At 33.8% G+C, this 18,080-nt stretch overlaps 1 protein-coding gene across 1 annotated transcript in view; it reads right to left on the reverse strand.

The window, feature by feature from the left end:
• Positions 1-18,080, reverse strand: part of LOC118184662 (glutamate receptor ionotropic, NMDA 2B-like) — a 620,775-nt gene that overhangs the window by 91,522 nt on the left and 511,173 nt on the right. The gene's annotated exons all lie outside the window — the stretch shown is intronic.

The raw sequence follows: 18,080 nt of genomic DNA on the forward strand, positions 1-18,080 counted from the left end.
GTCAGAATCACCTCCCATAAATAACTCAGTGAATGAAAACATTATAATGCCTAGCAATATTTCCTTACATTTTCGTGATAGAAACTGTTTCTGAATTTAATGGCACTGATACATATCCAGTTGAATCCTTCATTGGTGATTTAGAAGAATCTTTTAAATTATTTAAGTTATCGGAATTACAGAAAATTGTGTTTGCTAAAAAATTGCTTACTGGTTCTGCTAAAGTATTTATTAGGTCTTTGAAAGGTATAATATCATGGAAAAAATTAAAAGAAAATCTTTTATCTGAATTTGGTTCTAAAATAAACAGTGCAGAACTTCATAATTTGTTACAGAAACGACACTTAAAACCTGGTGAATCACTTTCCGAATATTTAATTGCCATGCGTGAAATAGCCAGTCGCGGTTTTGTTGATGATTCATCAATTCTTGATTATGTAATCAATGGGATACCAGATCAGAGTAGTAACAAAATTGTTTTGTACGGTTGTAAAACTATTTCTGAATTCAAAGAGAAATTAAAAATTTATGAGAAAATTCGCGTTCCAGATACGAAGAATAAGGGTTATTCAAGTACTAACACACAAAATAAAACACACACTGTACCTAGTAAGATTAAAGAGCCAAGGTGTTATAATTGCGGAAGTTTAGGTCATAAGTCTAATTTTTGTAACAATAAGAGTAAAGGATTTAATTGTTTTAAATGCGATTTGTTTGGACACAAGGCCATAGATTGTTCGAAAACATCATCTAAAAATATCCAAGATGCCAAAGCTGTTACTCCGATAACTCAGACTTGTCAGAAAGAAATGCATAAAATTGTTAATTTGGGTAATTTGCAAATTGATGCTTTAATAGATACTGGTAGTCAGGTAACGTTAATCCGAGAAGATATACATAAGAAGATAGGTTCTCCTGAACTTAAGTCAGCAGATCTACAGTTAACGGGGTTTGGTAATGGGAAAATTAAGCCTATAGGAAGATTTGTAGGTGAATTCGAAATTGATGGTTCTTCATTTCGATCAAATATTTGTGTTATCGCAGAAAAGGAAATGTTTTTACAAGCGATCATTGGTACTGATATTATAAGGCAAGGGGAATTAACTGTAAATAAAAAAGGAGTCGAAATTAGAAAATTGCAACCTGAAAACAATTTGATGTGCATTCGTGATATTTATAATGACGAGGAAATTGATTTAAGCCATATCAAAGACGGAGTACATAGAAATGAAATACTACACTTAGTAAAGAATTATGAGCCGAATAAAATAAAAACATCTGGCCTGAAGATGCGAATAATGCTGACAGATCAACTTCCAGTTTATTGCTCGCCGCGACGCTTTCCCCCAGCTGAGCAGCGTGAAATTGATAAACAGATTTCGGAGTGGTTGGAGAAACAAATTATTAAACAAAGCTGTTCTGATTACGCAAGTAATATCGTGCTAAGTAGAAAAAAAATGTGGCTCATGGAGACTTTGCGTGGATTATCGGCGCCTGAATAAAAAAAATAATTCGCGATCGCTTTCCTCTGCCATTAATTGATGATGTTATTGATAAATTACAAGCAGCAATGGTATTTACAACACTAGATTTAAAGAACGGATTTTTTCATGTTGAAGTGGACGAAGAAAGTAGAAAATACACATCTTTCGTGACACAAAACGGACAGTATGAATTTCTGAGGGTCCCGTTCGGTCTTGCCAACAGTCCAAGTGTTTTCCAAAGATACATCTGCGATATATTTCGTGATCTTTTAAAGGACAATATTGTTGTAATCTATATGGACGACATCATTATTCCTTCCGAAAATGAAGCTCAGGGAATTCAAAAATTGAAACGCGTATTACAGACTGCATCGGAATATGGACTAGAACTAAACATTAAGAAATGTCAATTTTTGAAGCGCGAAATCGAATTTTTAGGACACAAAATTAAAGATGGGAAATTATATCCTTCTTCTTCTAAAACGAAAGCAGTAATTAACTTTCCAGAACCTAGATGTGTAAAAGATGTTCAAAGTTATTTAGGTTTAACTGGTTACTTCAGAAAATTTATACCTAATTATTCATTAATTGCAAAACCGCTTAGTGATTTACTGAAGAAAGATTCTAAATTTAAATTCCAAACTAAACAACTTTATGCTTTTAACGAATTGAAATGCATATTGACATCAGAACCTGTTTTGTGTATTTATAATCCGAAAGCAGAAACCGAAATACACACTGATGCTAGTGCTGACGGTTATGGTGCGGTTCTGTTACAGAAATCCTTAATTGATAATCAGATGCATCCGGTTTATTATATGAGTAGGAAAACGACAGACATTGAACGTAAATATTCGAGCTACGAATTAGAGGTTAAAGCAGTAGTAGAAGCTCTTAAAAAATTCAGGGTGTACGTATTAGGCATACCATTTAAAATCATGACAGATTGTAATGCATTCAAACAAACTATGAGCAAGAAAGACATTTGTACTAAAATATCTAGATGGGCATTAATGTTACAAGATTATATTACACAATGGAACACAGATCTGGCACCCGTATGGGACATGTGGATGCTCTTAGTCGAAATCCTGTATGTATGGTAATTCAAGATGGTATAACATTTAAAATAATTCAAGCTCAAGAAACTGATGAAAATATAAAAGTTATAAAAGAAGTTTTGAAGTCTAAGCCATATGAAGATTATTGTTTGCGGAATGACGTGCTTTACAAAATGGTGAATGGAATTGAAGCACTAGTAGTACCTGAGATTATGCAAATTGAAGTAATTAAAGACGCACATGAACGAGGTCATTTTGCTGCCAAACGTATACTGAAGAACATGTGAGACAACATTTTTATATCCCTAAATTGAAAGAGAAAATTGAAAAATGTACCGCAAATTGTATTACCTGTATACTGGCCAACCGGAAATCTGGAAAGAAGGAAGGATTATTACATCCTTTACCTAAAGAAGATATTCCTCTAAACACTTACCACATAGACCATTTAGGACCTTTGGAGAGTTCTAACAAGAATTATAAATACATTTTCGCGGTTATTGATTCGTTTACAAAATTTGTTTGGTTACATCCAACTAAAACCACCTTTAGTAAAGAAGTAATAGCTAAACTTGAAATTCAAAAATCTTTATTTGGAAATCCCTGCAATATAGTAGCTGACAGAGGTACTGCATTTACTTCTCAAGAATTTGATGATTATTGTACTAGGGAAAATATTCATCTATCCTTAATCACAACAGGATTACCAAGAGCCAATGGACAAGTAGAGCGGTTGAATTCCATTATCATATCAGTCATTTCTAAGTTGGCTATAGATGACCCTACGAAATGGTACAAACACGTAAATGATGTCCAGCAAATAATTAATTCGACTTTTCAGAGGAGTATCAATTCGACACCTTTCGAGCTTTTGTTTGGTACGAAGATAAAGACGAATAAAGACAGGAAGATTAAAGAACTAATAGAAGCTGAAATTCAGAAGGACTTTATCGAGTCTAGAGAAAATTTACGTAAAGAGGCGAAAGAGCAGATTCGGAAGATCCAGGAAGAGAATCGAAAGACTTACAATCGAAGTCGAAAACTCCCTCGTAAATACAAGATCAATGATATGGTAGCTATTAAACGCACTCAACTAGGGCCAGGTATAAAGCTAAAATCCAAATTTTTAGGTCCATACAAAATCACCAAGGTGAAGCCTAATGACACATAAGACGTGGAGAAGGTTGGTTTTACCGAAGGACCGTTCAAGACTAGTATCTGTGCTGAATACCTGAAACCATGGACAGACGACCTTTGATAATGAAATACCAATTTTGATGATTCCTGATTATAAACTTTTTCCCAGGTTGACAAATTTCTCCCGATTTGACTAATGGACTTGGACTATTATTTTAAAGACGTGAACTAATTTAAGAAGACTGAAGATGATGTCTAAGGATGAAATGTATGAAGAAATACGGCTTAAAGAAGATGATTTTGAGAAGACGCATTCGAATGACGGATCTTGAAGATATCTAAGACGCATTCGGAAGACGTATCCAGACGGTATCTAAAAAGACACATTCAGAAGACGTATTCAGATGATGTTTAAAAAGACGTAAATACGAAGATGAATTGTTCCAGACAACCTCAAAGGAAGACGTGTTTGTAAAATACATGTATTCAGATAGACTGTTAAAGATGAACGAACACTGAAAGAGCATTTAAGAAGAGCTAACGCCGTTATTTCTGTAGATGTTAAGATGATGAGAAAAGATGGTTGAAAAAAACCTTTTAGGACGACTTTTCCCTCAATAGTAACTAAAAATCTTTTTTTTTTTTTTTTTTAATTTTATTTTTTAGATCCCTAGATGTAGATGGTGGTGTTACGAGAATGCGAGGCCGCATTCCATCAGGATGGACGAGCATTTGTGGGATGGCATCGTTCATTATAATCGGATGACGCGACAAGCTGTGAGAATAAATCTTTTACTTTTCCGATGATAGAAGTCAGACGATTCCGCCAATAAGACGATGACGCGAATAAAAGATGTTTGAATGTAAAGGCGATTCCTTCTCTTCATCTGTAAATAATCTCATCTATTTCCTTCTACGTATGTAATTACTTTGTAGTTTGTAGCAACTATTCATGTTTCATTAAATATTCAAGTTTTACATAAATCGGACTATTTTATTAGCCCCTAGACAGCCACCTAAGAAGTAAGTTTACGAACATCATATTCCTAGACAGTAAATACCGATTCTACAAATGTAATTATTAAAATACTTTTTTTTATCTTCTTCAATTATCTCCTCTTTTTGGCAACTCGAATTTAAATATCATGAGCTAGACTGCATCAGGTAATCAATGTGTAAGGATTATGTAAATTTTATTAACAGTTAAATTTTTAGTTAAAGTTCCTTTACTGTCGATTTTTAACTTCATCTTACTACTTCCGACCAGAACATAGTTTTAGAATCACGGCTGAATACATAATGAGGAAGAGCGGTATTTAACCGCGAAGTTCTTCGGTCTTAGTGAGAGAGTTACCAGGTTTCTGTCTGCACGTGGCCGCCTTTTTAGGCTACTCTATCGTAAGCTATTATTAAGCTCGGGAGTTCTTTAGGCCCTTGATAGCTTCGCAGTCTATTAACGTTAAGGGGCCAATTCGGTTAGAATCTTGATAGCTTCGGCTATATCTCTTTAGTTTAGATTAGTTTAATATTATTCTTAGTCTCTCAAGTTCAAAGCCCAAGATTCAGCTTTATTGTACACTCCAAGACGGTGTTTGTTAAACTTTAGTTAGAATAATAAAGGGCTAGTTTACCCTTCTATCTTGTTGTTTCCTGACCAACGAACTCAAGCGATTATTCGCTTATCAGTTCGTAAGATTCTTCACGTTCAACAGTAACTCAGCATTACACTGTGAGGAATTCTACAAACGATTGTAGAATTGTAATTATAAAGCTTTTTTTACTCATACCTTTGTAAAGACATTAGGTTATTGTGAGTGCTGGAGACGTGAAAAATGAGCAATGGCTTCTCCGGGACTCGAACCACGGACCTCTCGAATACGAGTCGAGTGTGCTGATTACTACATCACGAAGGCGAGAGAAATACCTCGTATCTCTTATATGTAAAATACATTCAAAAATCCAATACTGCATTTTGTCAGGTGAAATCTGAAATAATTTTATTGATATATATGTCAGTGCATTTACGAAGTATAATAATGCAACTAGGATAAAATACATAAAAATACATTTTTAAGAACTTTATTATGTACAGTTTAGAGTTATTTACAAAAGACAACCGCACACTCGGAATTTTCATATGGGATTGAGCTTCCTAACTATAATTCCCCCAGATTAAGATTTTTTTAATAACCTATCAAAAAGTAAACATTTAATTATATGATATTTGTCCATGTCAGAAGACTGTTTCAAACTGCATCATCTTCAAGTTTAAAAAAATAGAGCAATAATCTACTAGACCAGTGAGTTTGCAATTTTGTGTTATGAAGCTATCTTAAGCCATGGGTCACTCAGTGCCACTGATTCACAGACAACTTAGTGTAACTTAAAATTTTCAAAGTTAACAGACAAGTCTGTTTTACTTTCCTTTCCGTATAGTCCGCGATATGCGATTTTATCGATATGCTGAACCAGAGAATTATGCAGAGTTTGATAGAAGATAAATAGATTTGATAGAAGAAGGTAAGTTTTAAATTGTATCTTGGCAGACAACGCTAAGGGACAGGGGGCTCCCGACCTAAGGTACATTGCCAAACGGGATCAGTGCCACCCTAGCTGCGAAACAATCAATCATGTGGCAACCCACAGAGCAAGGACAGACAAGGCAGTACCTGTACGATCCCTGCCGAGCCTTACTCTGTCCCGAGAGCCCTCAGCCCTTCTGTGAAGTCTGTTTTTATACCCCCGTGGTTGAGACTGCCTAGGTACAGATCCTAACCAGTACTTCCCAGGCATTCGCCTGAGACAACCCCCGAGGGGGATCTTGGCAGACAGCAGTGACTGAGCTTGATTGAAAAGGACACTGTGAATTAACGGTGACTTAAGTCCAAAAGGAAAATATAATTTCAGTCGCCGTAGACTGAAATCGCATTTAAAGTGTTAAATGGCACTATGAATGAAACATCACTAGCTATATATTATTTCTCTTACATGTGCCTTTTGCTCAAGAAGAGGAGCTGAAGCACTTAACATTTGTTGAGGCGTTTGGTGATTTCTGAACGGTATAATGCATCTCTGTTATTGTGTTATTTCATGATTATTATCTTTGTATATATAAGCGGCTAAAGTCTGTGTCGCCGATAGCTTATTGTTGCCACTCGGAAAAATGAGCGCGGAAATTAACGTTTCCGCAGTTTTTAAATAATATCTCGGCCGAATGAAGTTGAGAACGGTAAGAAGTCGTATGAAGATGAGAACGGTATCGATGGATTCGGAGAATTTTTTGGAATACGAGGATACGCGTCTCGAATTTCAACTCAACGCCGCTCCGTAGATATTCGATTAAAAACAATTTGGCACGTAGCCAAATCCCTGTAATAGGGAAGACCCAAGAAAGAAAGTGGAAAATGTAGGGAAAACATAGCGTAAAATTAGTGTTAAATTAATATCTCGGCTAATTAAAGTCCTAAGAAGACGCGAATGGTCAAAATGGCGTGCCATGGACCTGCGGAATCTAACGGTGTGCTTCGCTAAGCCCGAGAGTGAGCCGTTTCGGATGAGATAAGGTTAATTCTTCCTATATATATATATATGCGTCTTAAGTGTCTGTTTGTCGCCGATAGTTTATTGGTTGCTTGCGTAACTGTACTAGCCAATGGGGTGAAGTTGCCACGGCGCAGGGTTGCCGTTTCAATGGAGACGTAGACAATTTTCTGTAAAACTTGCCTTTGCTATGAGCATCCATAAGTCTCAGGGCCAAACGCTTAAGCGTGTTGGCATTTTTTTGCCTGAGCTTACATTTGGACACGGTCAACTTTATGTTGCCTGTTCAAGAGTTCGTGAAAGAACGGACGTAAAATTAAAAATAATGGATGGTCCTCTGCAAGGCGAGCTTAAAAATGATGGAAAGATCTACACAAGAAATGTTGTGTACAAAGTTGTGTGACTTAATATTTCATTATTCAAATCACCTTTATTGATTGAGCTAGCGGTGGTCTTTTAAGAAATGTCCCGCCAATGGTTTCCTTCACTGCACTCTACTTTAAGCAATTAAGCAAGTAGAAGGGGGAAACTCCGTGGGACAGTAAGCAAAGGGGCGTCCTCGCCGCCTGCCCTGGGTAATTCAATTTAAATTAGCAGACACCTTTGCACAAATCATTTTAATTACAATTTATAATATCTAGAACAGCGGTAATTTCGTATGACCGCCAGGCTTTCTAGTTATTAAAATAATCATGAAAGTGGCAATAGTTAAATTTTATCGCTTATTAAAATTCACTAACTTGTAATTTCCTTTCCTTCATGTAAACCGTATCAAAGTTCTAAAAAAAACTTAATTCTCGAAGTATCTTATCTTGATTAATATGCTTTTGATAAAGGACGATTAGTAATAGTGATTTTGCTGATTGTAGTCATTGTTGTGGGAGCCAGACCAAACATCCTATCCATACAGTAGAAAAGCCTAGAATAATTGTAAGCAGAGCATTATTAAATAAAATAAAAACTGATGTCATACCCCGGAAAGAATAAAAATTTTCCATATAGGAACATAGGAAGCTCATATCAATCGTCCATCAGAAAAGTAAATTATTATCGTTATTTATTGTTAATCATCAGTTTGCTTGTCATCATTATTATTATTATTTTCATTATTATTCGGACTGATTATCTATTAATATTACCAATACTGAAATGTATTGGTGTCATATTAAGAAAGATTTCGTTAGTATGCAATTGAAATTCTAATTATTAAGAACCAATAAATGCATGAATTCCGAATACGGCATTCTCCCTTCCAATAATCTTACATTTGCTTGTTGCAAATTGGTCAGAAATGGCCGAACCCACTGCTCATTTACCGGACATGTTGTCCAAGATTCACAGCAAGGGGTAGGCTTCGTATTAATATCTTAAACCCGATACGTTGGTATTGTTTCTTGGCCGCCCTCTAAAAATCATTATTAGACAGATCTTACTACACGAAGAAGCCATAGCAGTAATTTTTGACATTTCATAAAATCATGTGAAGATCAGGAGTGATCTGTTTTCAAATAAAAATGCCTCAGAAATCTAATATTTTGTTAAAACAAAGCATTTAGGTTTTGGAAACTGTTCCAAATTGACGCAGATATTCAAAGACAACATGGTGAATATCGATCCTGCTTTTAAAGTGTATGGGGAAGATCTGTACGCATCTAGGAAAAACGTAAGTCCAACTAACAAGCAGCTGCATTGGTTAGAGAACCCCTGATAAAATTTGAGTAAATAATGCATCCAAACAAGCAGACGATACGGTTACTAGAGATATGGTTACTTGAGATACTCATTCAGTAAGCTGCTTGAAACAATCATGAATAACATGTTTGTTTTCCTTTGCCTGTAATGAACATGCATATCCATAGAATTAAGGCGTTACTTGGGCCTTACAATAATGATGCAATGCATTATTTGTTGTAGCTGTTTTAGTTTAGAGTATGCCGAAAAATTACCTAAAGTATAGCATTTATCTAGTTATCAAATGATCTCAGTGTCATATATAAAACTGCATGCATTCAACAGCCGGAATATGACATCTGAGATCGGTCTGCATTTACTTCACCTCTTTATAAACCTTCAAGCAGTTTTTAAATAAAAGGAAATAAAGCCTGATGAAGTTTATGTATTGGATGAGCTGGATGAAATGTTGCTCAAATTGTTTTCGATTTAATACCAATATATGCGTAAAATAATCACGATAGCATTACGCCTCGATACATTGTGTTATTTGGATTATTATTCTCGTAAACATAGAGAGCATAGTTTTTGATACTGTCGCCGAACATAGTAAACGATTTAGGGTTTTAAATAACAAATATGAATTTAACCAATGGTCAGACAAAAGGAATTTATAGTAATGTGTAATCTACAAAGAGTAAAGCCTTTATCGGCAAAGGCCTGAAATAAAATCACGCGTTACAAAAATACAGAAAAATAATTTTTGTTCAGTTTTTCGTTTTTAGGTTGGCAGTTTTCCCAAATGTGACACCTAATACTTCATTTCATCGCTCAAGAAGCGAAAAATGAAAGAGCAGATAATATTAAGAGAGCCACATAATATTAAATTATGTGGTCGAAGGCGCCGTCTGTAAAAGAAAGGATTCAAAGGGTTCCAGTCTTTCTTCTAAACAGGCAAAATAATCAATAAATACCCTACACTATTTGGACTGTTATGTTCAGAACAATTTTTCATTAAAGCAAACATTTTGAAGAAATTAAATTATTGGGATTGAAATTCGTTATTTAAGTCTATAAAGCATTCATTAAGTGAAAAGTCACATTTGCTATAGGAATACAGTTATTTAAGTTGATTAATCCACCTAATCATTAAATTTATATAATATTGCATTACGACTACTCTTCCATGTATTTTGTTTTATAAATCTTGTAGAATAATTTTGTTCGCACTTGAATGCGCCAGGATGGAGGCTGCCATATATAATTCATTCGTAAAGGTCTTTGTTAATGCTTCGAAAATCACTGAACAGTGTTCTATAAGTAACCTTCAGGATAAATTGGAAAAGCAAGTTTACCGTGAAAAAAAAATCGATCTGTTCAGTTAATACAAAAAAAAAGTATGACGAAGGAAGTCTTAGATCACCCAGCTTAATGTGCCAGCTCCTTTCCTTTAGACAGAAACATAATGGAACACTGAATTTCTTCTGCTGGAATTCATTTCTTTAATCTTAAAACAGATGTTTTTTGCTGAGAAGTATCTAATATGTGGGCTTCTTTTGCTTCCGACGAAAGATGAAAAAATTATATACATGTCCTTTCAGGGATTCGAACCCAAGCCTTCGGTACGGCAGTCAAAGTCATTAACCACTTTCCCATTTGGAAGGCGCTAGAACAGTAGTGCCACGAAGCATTGCATATAAATCTATAGGCGAATTTTTTATGTTCCGTCCACTTTTCCCTGTACCTGCCCTAGCTCGCATTATTACGACAAATTATGCATACTTGAGACCAAAGCAAGAGTATAAGTTTAGCATATTTATGATGGCTAATATCCAACAAGCTTTCCCAACAGAATAAAAGTTGCTAACGAGCGGATGAATTGCAACAATTAGTACATAAGCGCTTATTTTCATAAATTTCGTTTAATTTTCCGATGATATCATATAAATTAATTAATGGAGGTTTTGAAATTGATTGTCTATCGCAATTAAATTTTCGAATATCCATTGATTCAGGCATCTTAAATGATTTATGTCATTCCCTGAAATTAAATTTGAAAACTTTTCAGAAACTCAGAATGTTTCTAAATCTTCAAAACTGCTGATTATTACACGTTCAATTAAAGCTATCGGACCTCTTGACGGGAGCCATCACGAAGTTTTCAAGATGACCAAACATATGAATAAAACAACATTTGCAAACTCTCACAGCTAGCAGAGAAAGGCATATAAAGTAGTACTCGCGGCAGAAATATTTAAAGTAATAAGATTGAAAAACATAGTGTATTTGAGAGGAATTACACGTTGTGTTATCAAACGTATGGTCACCATCATGAAGATGCGCTTATTTTAATACTTAGTGTGAATCAATGCCATGGTAATAAAGGCAAAAGAGCAAGATTTTTACATGCACCATAAATAAGTAATGGCGGCTGTAAAACCACGAGGAACGCTACGCATGTCCCGCACTACAAACTTCAGGAGCGGAGAAAGAAACATGTATTGGATTTGAATCTAGATCAGCTGCTTCTTTGATCCATTTTTTTTTTCAGTACCACTAGAGAAATGCAAATACCACATTACATGTTTTCCGTAATTTCTTACACACATGCTGGCAGGCTCATTCAACTTTGTTCCACTTCTATTCCACCATTAGTCTCAAATGCCATGAAATATGCCTCATTTGTTCGATATTGTCTTGCAATTTCTGGCAACCGCTGCTACAGGTTTTGTTTCTCCAACACGTTTTCGGGAGAAACATGTCGGTATACGTTGGAAAGGCGCAGTCTGTTGAGTACTGTGCTTTACCTTCGTCATTAATATGAGTATATAAATGTGAACCATTCGGCTCATCAAGCTTACAACATACTACTTGTTGATGGCCGAACATGGATCCGCGTTGTTTCACTCTCTTCAAACGCAATAATCACTATCGTGCGACACATATGCTACGTGCTGGTAATGCGCCTTATTCCGCAACGATCTGATAATTCATAAATGCATTACATTTGTTACTCCGCGTCTGGGAATAGGGCGACAGCGAAGTTATTATTTACCGTCTATTGCTAAGAAGATGTCGATGATTACCAAAGCCCATGCTTCGCACCCTTTTTTTTCTCATACGTTTACCGTCTCCTGCTAAGAAGATGTCGATGATTACCAAATGCCATGCTTCGCATCTGTGTTTTGGCTCGTACGTTTAAAAATTCTTGAACGTTTTGGGACGATTGACATTGAGAAGTTCGATACTTTCCTTTTCCCTTATTAGGTAGATGTAACTAAAACTTTATAAGCCAATTATCAAAAAGAAGGCACTTTTTTTTTTTGGAGGGGGAAGGGGAGGATTTACTTTTCTAATTATAAAATACTTATCAATTTTATATTATCACTTTCCTTGTCCCCATTTATTTTAAGAGTAAGTGTACAATAAAAGTATAACTTTTAAAGGCATGCACAGACTTTTAATTAAATCATTGAAAAATACTATTCCTTCATTAACTTACGCTTCATTTCCTTGTGGAACTTGCAACGGATTTTCATGCCCCACCTTCCTTTTATTATTTCACATTAGATTAAAGAGAGACGGAACTGAATGCATACGTAAGTGATACAAAGCAAGCAAAGCATTAAATAAATTTAACTTCAACATTGACATTCATCTTAAAATATATTCAATACCTAAAAGCTCAGTAACAACAGCTTTAAAGCAAGATAATAACAATAAGCGCTTAAAAGCTAGTTTGCCGTACCTGCTCATCAAATTAAATTTACCGTTTATGTGAAAAGCAATCATCCATTTAATTATTTTATCTAACAAAGTCTAGAATGCTCATGCAACGTAACATTCTTATTAAATTCTGTAGCAGGTGGTGTCTCAGAATGCTTATAAGGGCATACCTTCTTGGAAGGTCAATAAATTGAATTAAAAGTGCTTTGAGAAGTCTTGTTTCTAAGGCATATTTTATGAGCTTAACATGAAACGCAAGAGAATGGAAAGGCAACGTGTGGCAAAATTTCCAACACAGCTCACTAAGGACGTTATGCGAAAATGGGAAGACTTATAAGTCTACAGAATAAGAGTTGCAAATGCTTCATTCGGGTGCTTAAGCATGTGACATGTTGAAGCTTCCAGATGATTTCTTTGTCATTGGTATATTAATAAGCTCATTGTCATATGCGAGTTATACGCTCCTTTCAATGGAGAGATAATAACAATTCTGTCAACTTGAGAACAATGCCATCAGAGTTTAAAGAGTCTAAGAGGCAAGAATGATGTTGAATTAAAAAATACAGGTCTTGCAAATATTTGCGTTAAAAAAAAACATATGCTAACACCTATAAAATAGAAATACATCAAAGGCCTACATTTTATAGCTTCTTTATCTTCTACCATATAGTTTTTCCATTTTAAAAAATATTTTTTATATAAACAAGTATAATATTTGACAAATTTCTTATCTTCACGTTATTGCTTAAAAAATAAATTCTTTATTATATATTTTTAATTATTTGATAACTATGATTCTAATTTGATTTATAACTGCATATCACAAGAGCAGCACGTTTTCAAGATATAACTAATTTTAATCTCGTTAAAAGCTACTTCTAAAATTGCTTTATTATTATTATGATCATACTTACTTCAATTTATAAGATCAGATTTAACATTCATTAATTGCTTAACGATTTTAATGTGAGAAAATAGCCTATTCAGATAATATTCGCAAATATATTAGATTCCAAACAAAAATATAAAGATCCATTGTTGTTTCATACAAAATTATTAAATGAAGAAAACATTTTCATATCTATTTTTTCAAATATAGCTTTCTCTTAGTTGTTTTCTGTTTGTCTGTTAGATGGTAAATTACGTGCGAATATCAGTATAATGAAGGATTGTCCTTGTGGAGGTTCTTCGCAAGAAAATTCTGTTTTTTTAAATTGTAAGTAAGGGAAACCAATACATGTATGAGATAAAATGCAAATATAATTTTACAATAAATTGAATTGTATGACATTTTAAAATAAAAAGACAGCATTTCAATCAGGTAAAACAAACATTAGTAAAATTAAGAGCTCTTACAATAATAATGAAACAATTTGCTGTTCATTTTCTGCTTAATTAATTGATTTTATATTGTTTACAATAAGAAAAATCCACTTTAGTAGCGATTTTCTAAATAGAGGTACATCTAAGGGTAAAAGCGCCCCGGACATCATAATTTCGTCATTCGCCGTACATACATAATCCTACAGAACTACCTGTTCACCTCTGCTTCCGTTTTAATAGAAAGTGTTCCGAGAGACAGATCAGAGGGTGATCCTCACTTATTCCCACACTCCTCCACTCGGCAGGATTTCTTAATCGCCTAATTTCAAGACCCCCAATGCTGCGCAGACACTCTACACTTACAAATTTCCGAAGCTACCGAACTCAGGCCCAGCACCGCGTACTACTACACCAATCAGGACGTTTGGAAAGGCATTAAAATGAAAGCGAAAATATTCTTAAAACACTCGTCTGAAATTTTTGTTAGCGAACTTTCACACTTTCTTAATTTTCAGGAAGGACGGAAAGAGTCTTATGCTTTAGAATGAAAAAAAAAATCTATGTATATTTTACATTTATTTAAACAAACGTATATTTCTGCCGCAAGCATTACACAGCTCAAAAGGGCTGAGTATCAGGAATTCGAAAGTTTGGAGAAAGTTAAAATTCCATGGAGAATATTTGAGAATAAAATGCTAGTGTGCACAGCAGTATTGAATAAAATAGGCAAAAACTATATATTTTTAAAAACGAATCCTTAAAATTATTTAATAAATTTTCAGAAAATAGCAACATCCATCTTAATAGCTTTGATTTGGTTTGATGGCAATGCAATTTTAATAGCATTATAATACTCAAACAATTTTTCATTAAACAACTAATTTAGCAAAGATACTACAGTAGTGACATTTGCTGAGCAATTGTGCTTCATTCAATTGCCAAATAATATAATAACACAATTAAAGTAAATTACTTTAAATAAAGTCATCAACTAATATTAAATAAAGTCATCAACCCGACTAAAGTGATCCAAAAGTCTCAATTCGAGTTTTATTCACTACAAAATTTTGGTTGAAACCGAGCTCACTTTTTAGATTGCTTATAGATTTAAAAGAGAAACATATACTGTCCAACCAAGATTAACGTGACTTTCTCTGGCATTCTGTCAAGGTGACTTACATATTTATTAAAGACTGTAAAACATAAGAAGGGGTGTTGGACTACTTAAGGGTGGATGTTGGACCACTTAAGAAGGAGTGTTGGTGGTTGGTCCATTTAAGGGCTTTAAGCACGGAGATTCACATGTTGCTTTAGAAGCTACTATCCCACCATGTATAGTGAGGTTCCTTGCAAATTATAGCTAGCATGGCTTAAAATACTTAAAACAGGACTTAAGATAAAACAGAATCATTTAAGGACATTTATAAATGAGTTTCCACTAGATTATTTAAATACGTTTACAATGATATTCTGATTGGAACTTTCATGCAATTTTTACTGCATAATTCTTATGCTGGTTATGAAGTTATGAATTAATGCAGAAAAAATGATACAATTAAAATACAAATGAGTAAGGTTATCATCTTGCTTCACGGGATTCAAACCGGCTATATCCATCCAGTCAATTAAATAATCTGATTCCTATGACTCATAGTCGTGACTATGACAGATAAAAGGTCATAAAGCAATAGTTACATTCAAGATGATTTGCAAAATGCCTTTCTTACAATGGAATTCATATGTAACAAATGTTAGAATCACCATGAAGGTCACGTATGCAAGGTTATATGAAAAAACATGATATGTCTACGCATTTTTTAAACTACTCCGTCTACAACACATTAATAAACTATTTTAATTTAATACTAAATTTCTGAAGATCGGTAATTTCGAAATTCCTTTCTTTCAAAAATTAATTTTAGATCTTTCTCAATTCAGAAATTTTATCTAGAAAAAAAATTGCTGCGAAGCATATGATTCGAAAATTAATTTAAAGAAAAGTGTGATATATGCTTTCTATTTTTTGCTAAACCTTAAAGCAAACAACGTTACTCTGCGACGCTTGATTAAAAGCTTGCTTTTCGATGCATTAATGCAAATAACACTGATGGATTTCTAATTACAATTTTTAAAATATTCCTGATTACAAGGAAGGTGATATATCATAATTTGCGTAATATATTTAGGAGTCACTTTCATATCTTTAACTCAGCTATCGTACCAAAGCTTTCAAATTCGTGAAGTGTAAAACAAATCAAAAGGTTTTGTAAAAATGGAAGTAGTTTCCAAAAAAATATTTAAACGCAATATTTAATTTAATTTTTTAATATTTTAAACTTTACAAAATGAAATATGAAAGGTGAATTAACAAGTTGAGTTCAGAAAAGGTAACATAAGTTTGAATAATTAGTGAACTAAGGGAAACCCTACATAATGACTAGCAAATCGACAGTGGCAATGCATCTGGTACATCATTTTCTAAATCTCTATGATCGGTTATTTTCTTTAAAGACATAATTTCTTTTAACATATGTATTACGAAAATAAAATAGCACATTATATAAAGTGAGCTAGTTTTTTATCCGTATGGAATTATATACCAAATATCATGTATTCAATAATTTATCACGAGGATCGGATAAAAAAGGCTAATATTCGGAGAAATACAATTTATTTGTAATAAGTTAAATTTAATTTAAATCTCGACAGATAGCTTGAGAAATATATGATTTCTAAAGCGTTAGTTGAGTATTTATATCTGAAACAAAAAGAAAATAATTAGACTTAAAAACCCATTTCCTAGTCAAAACCATCTCATTACGCTGCAAAGTTCTTTGACCAAATTCTTCCAACAAAGTTTTAAGACCGAAATATCTGAATAGCTTCTCCAATGGGCGAATGATTAATGCTGCTAAAAGAGCATGTATACCATCATTAGAATCAATTCAATCGCCTTGAATTCTGAGAAATGCTATTTGGGAATTCTATTCAAGCATCTCAGCTGTTTTAAATTGCCAGTGATCCATCACTGTGTAGTTCAATTATTTATTAGAGAATGGAGAACTTGCATTCGAAACTCCAAATGCTGAAAAGTTTAGGGGATAAGGACGATTAAATTTAGTAATGCATATTACTATTTTCAAAGTTAATTCTACCTAAAAATTAAATAAGTATTTTTATCGAGTTAAAAAAAAATTTAAATGTCCTTTCCTTCGTGTATATATATGTTCAATCAAAGTACTATATGTTTAATCATTGTTAATTTCAGCATTCATAAACTGTAGACGTCGAGCTTAACTGCGATCTATGGCCGCTAGGTTCAGGTATAGGACTACAAATTTTAGGGTTTTTGAAATAATCCTATAATTTTATATAATTTGTTTTCCTTAAATCACATAAAATTGAAGCAGGAGGGACTTCAAAGAACACTGCGCGTAAGGTGTAACAATGCTCAATTTTACATGGAGGTGAAGTTGAAGCTCAAGTCATGTTTTACAAATGTTTGTTAAAAAAAGAATTCTAAGCATTTTTACTTGCACTATACCATTTGCGAAATCGTTCCCTCTAACGCTTGTAATAATGTAGTTAAAATTACCTATAACTCTATTTTGTTAAAGTACTTAATCTAGATCAGAAATAAAAGCTTCCTAAATATGGAGTGAAAAATAACTGGTGAACGGAATGAGAGAAACTGGCATATAGAATGGATGAAATTAATGAGAAGGCCAACATACTATCAAGCAGCTGAAAATTAGACAATTTTCATTTGTGCTGAATATCATAATTATGCAACTATAGTAAATATTTCATATCAGTTTCACAAACAGATAAGTTCCAAAATCTATTTAGTATAAAAAAAAAATGTAAAAAGCAAATACCTGACAGCAAAGAAAGCTAACGGGCAGTTAAAACCAATAAAGGTTACCAGAAAACTTTCAGGGTCTATCAAGTTTGTGAACAAGACAACGCATGCAAAATATGGCATTTCGCAACCTCAAAACAAGTAAGAGTGGCACGCTCAGCTCGATTGCTAACAAGTAGTGTTTTGGATAAAAAGTATCATTTACAATTAGCTAAATGATTTGTAATTGCCATACTGCCATACAGAAATTGACTGAGGTAACGTAGAAGTACTTAA

The sequence above is a fragment of the Stegodyphus dumicola genome, chromosome 9, assembly GCF_044657685.1.
Source record: "Stegodyphus dumicola isolate Sdum_Otavi_A_Nest chromosome 9, ASM4465768v1".
Lineage (NCBI taxonomy): Eukaryota > Metazoa > Arthropoda > Arachnida > Araneae > Eresidae > Stegodyphus > Stegodyphus dumicola.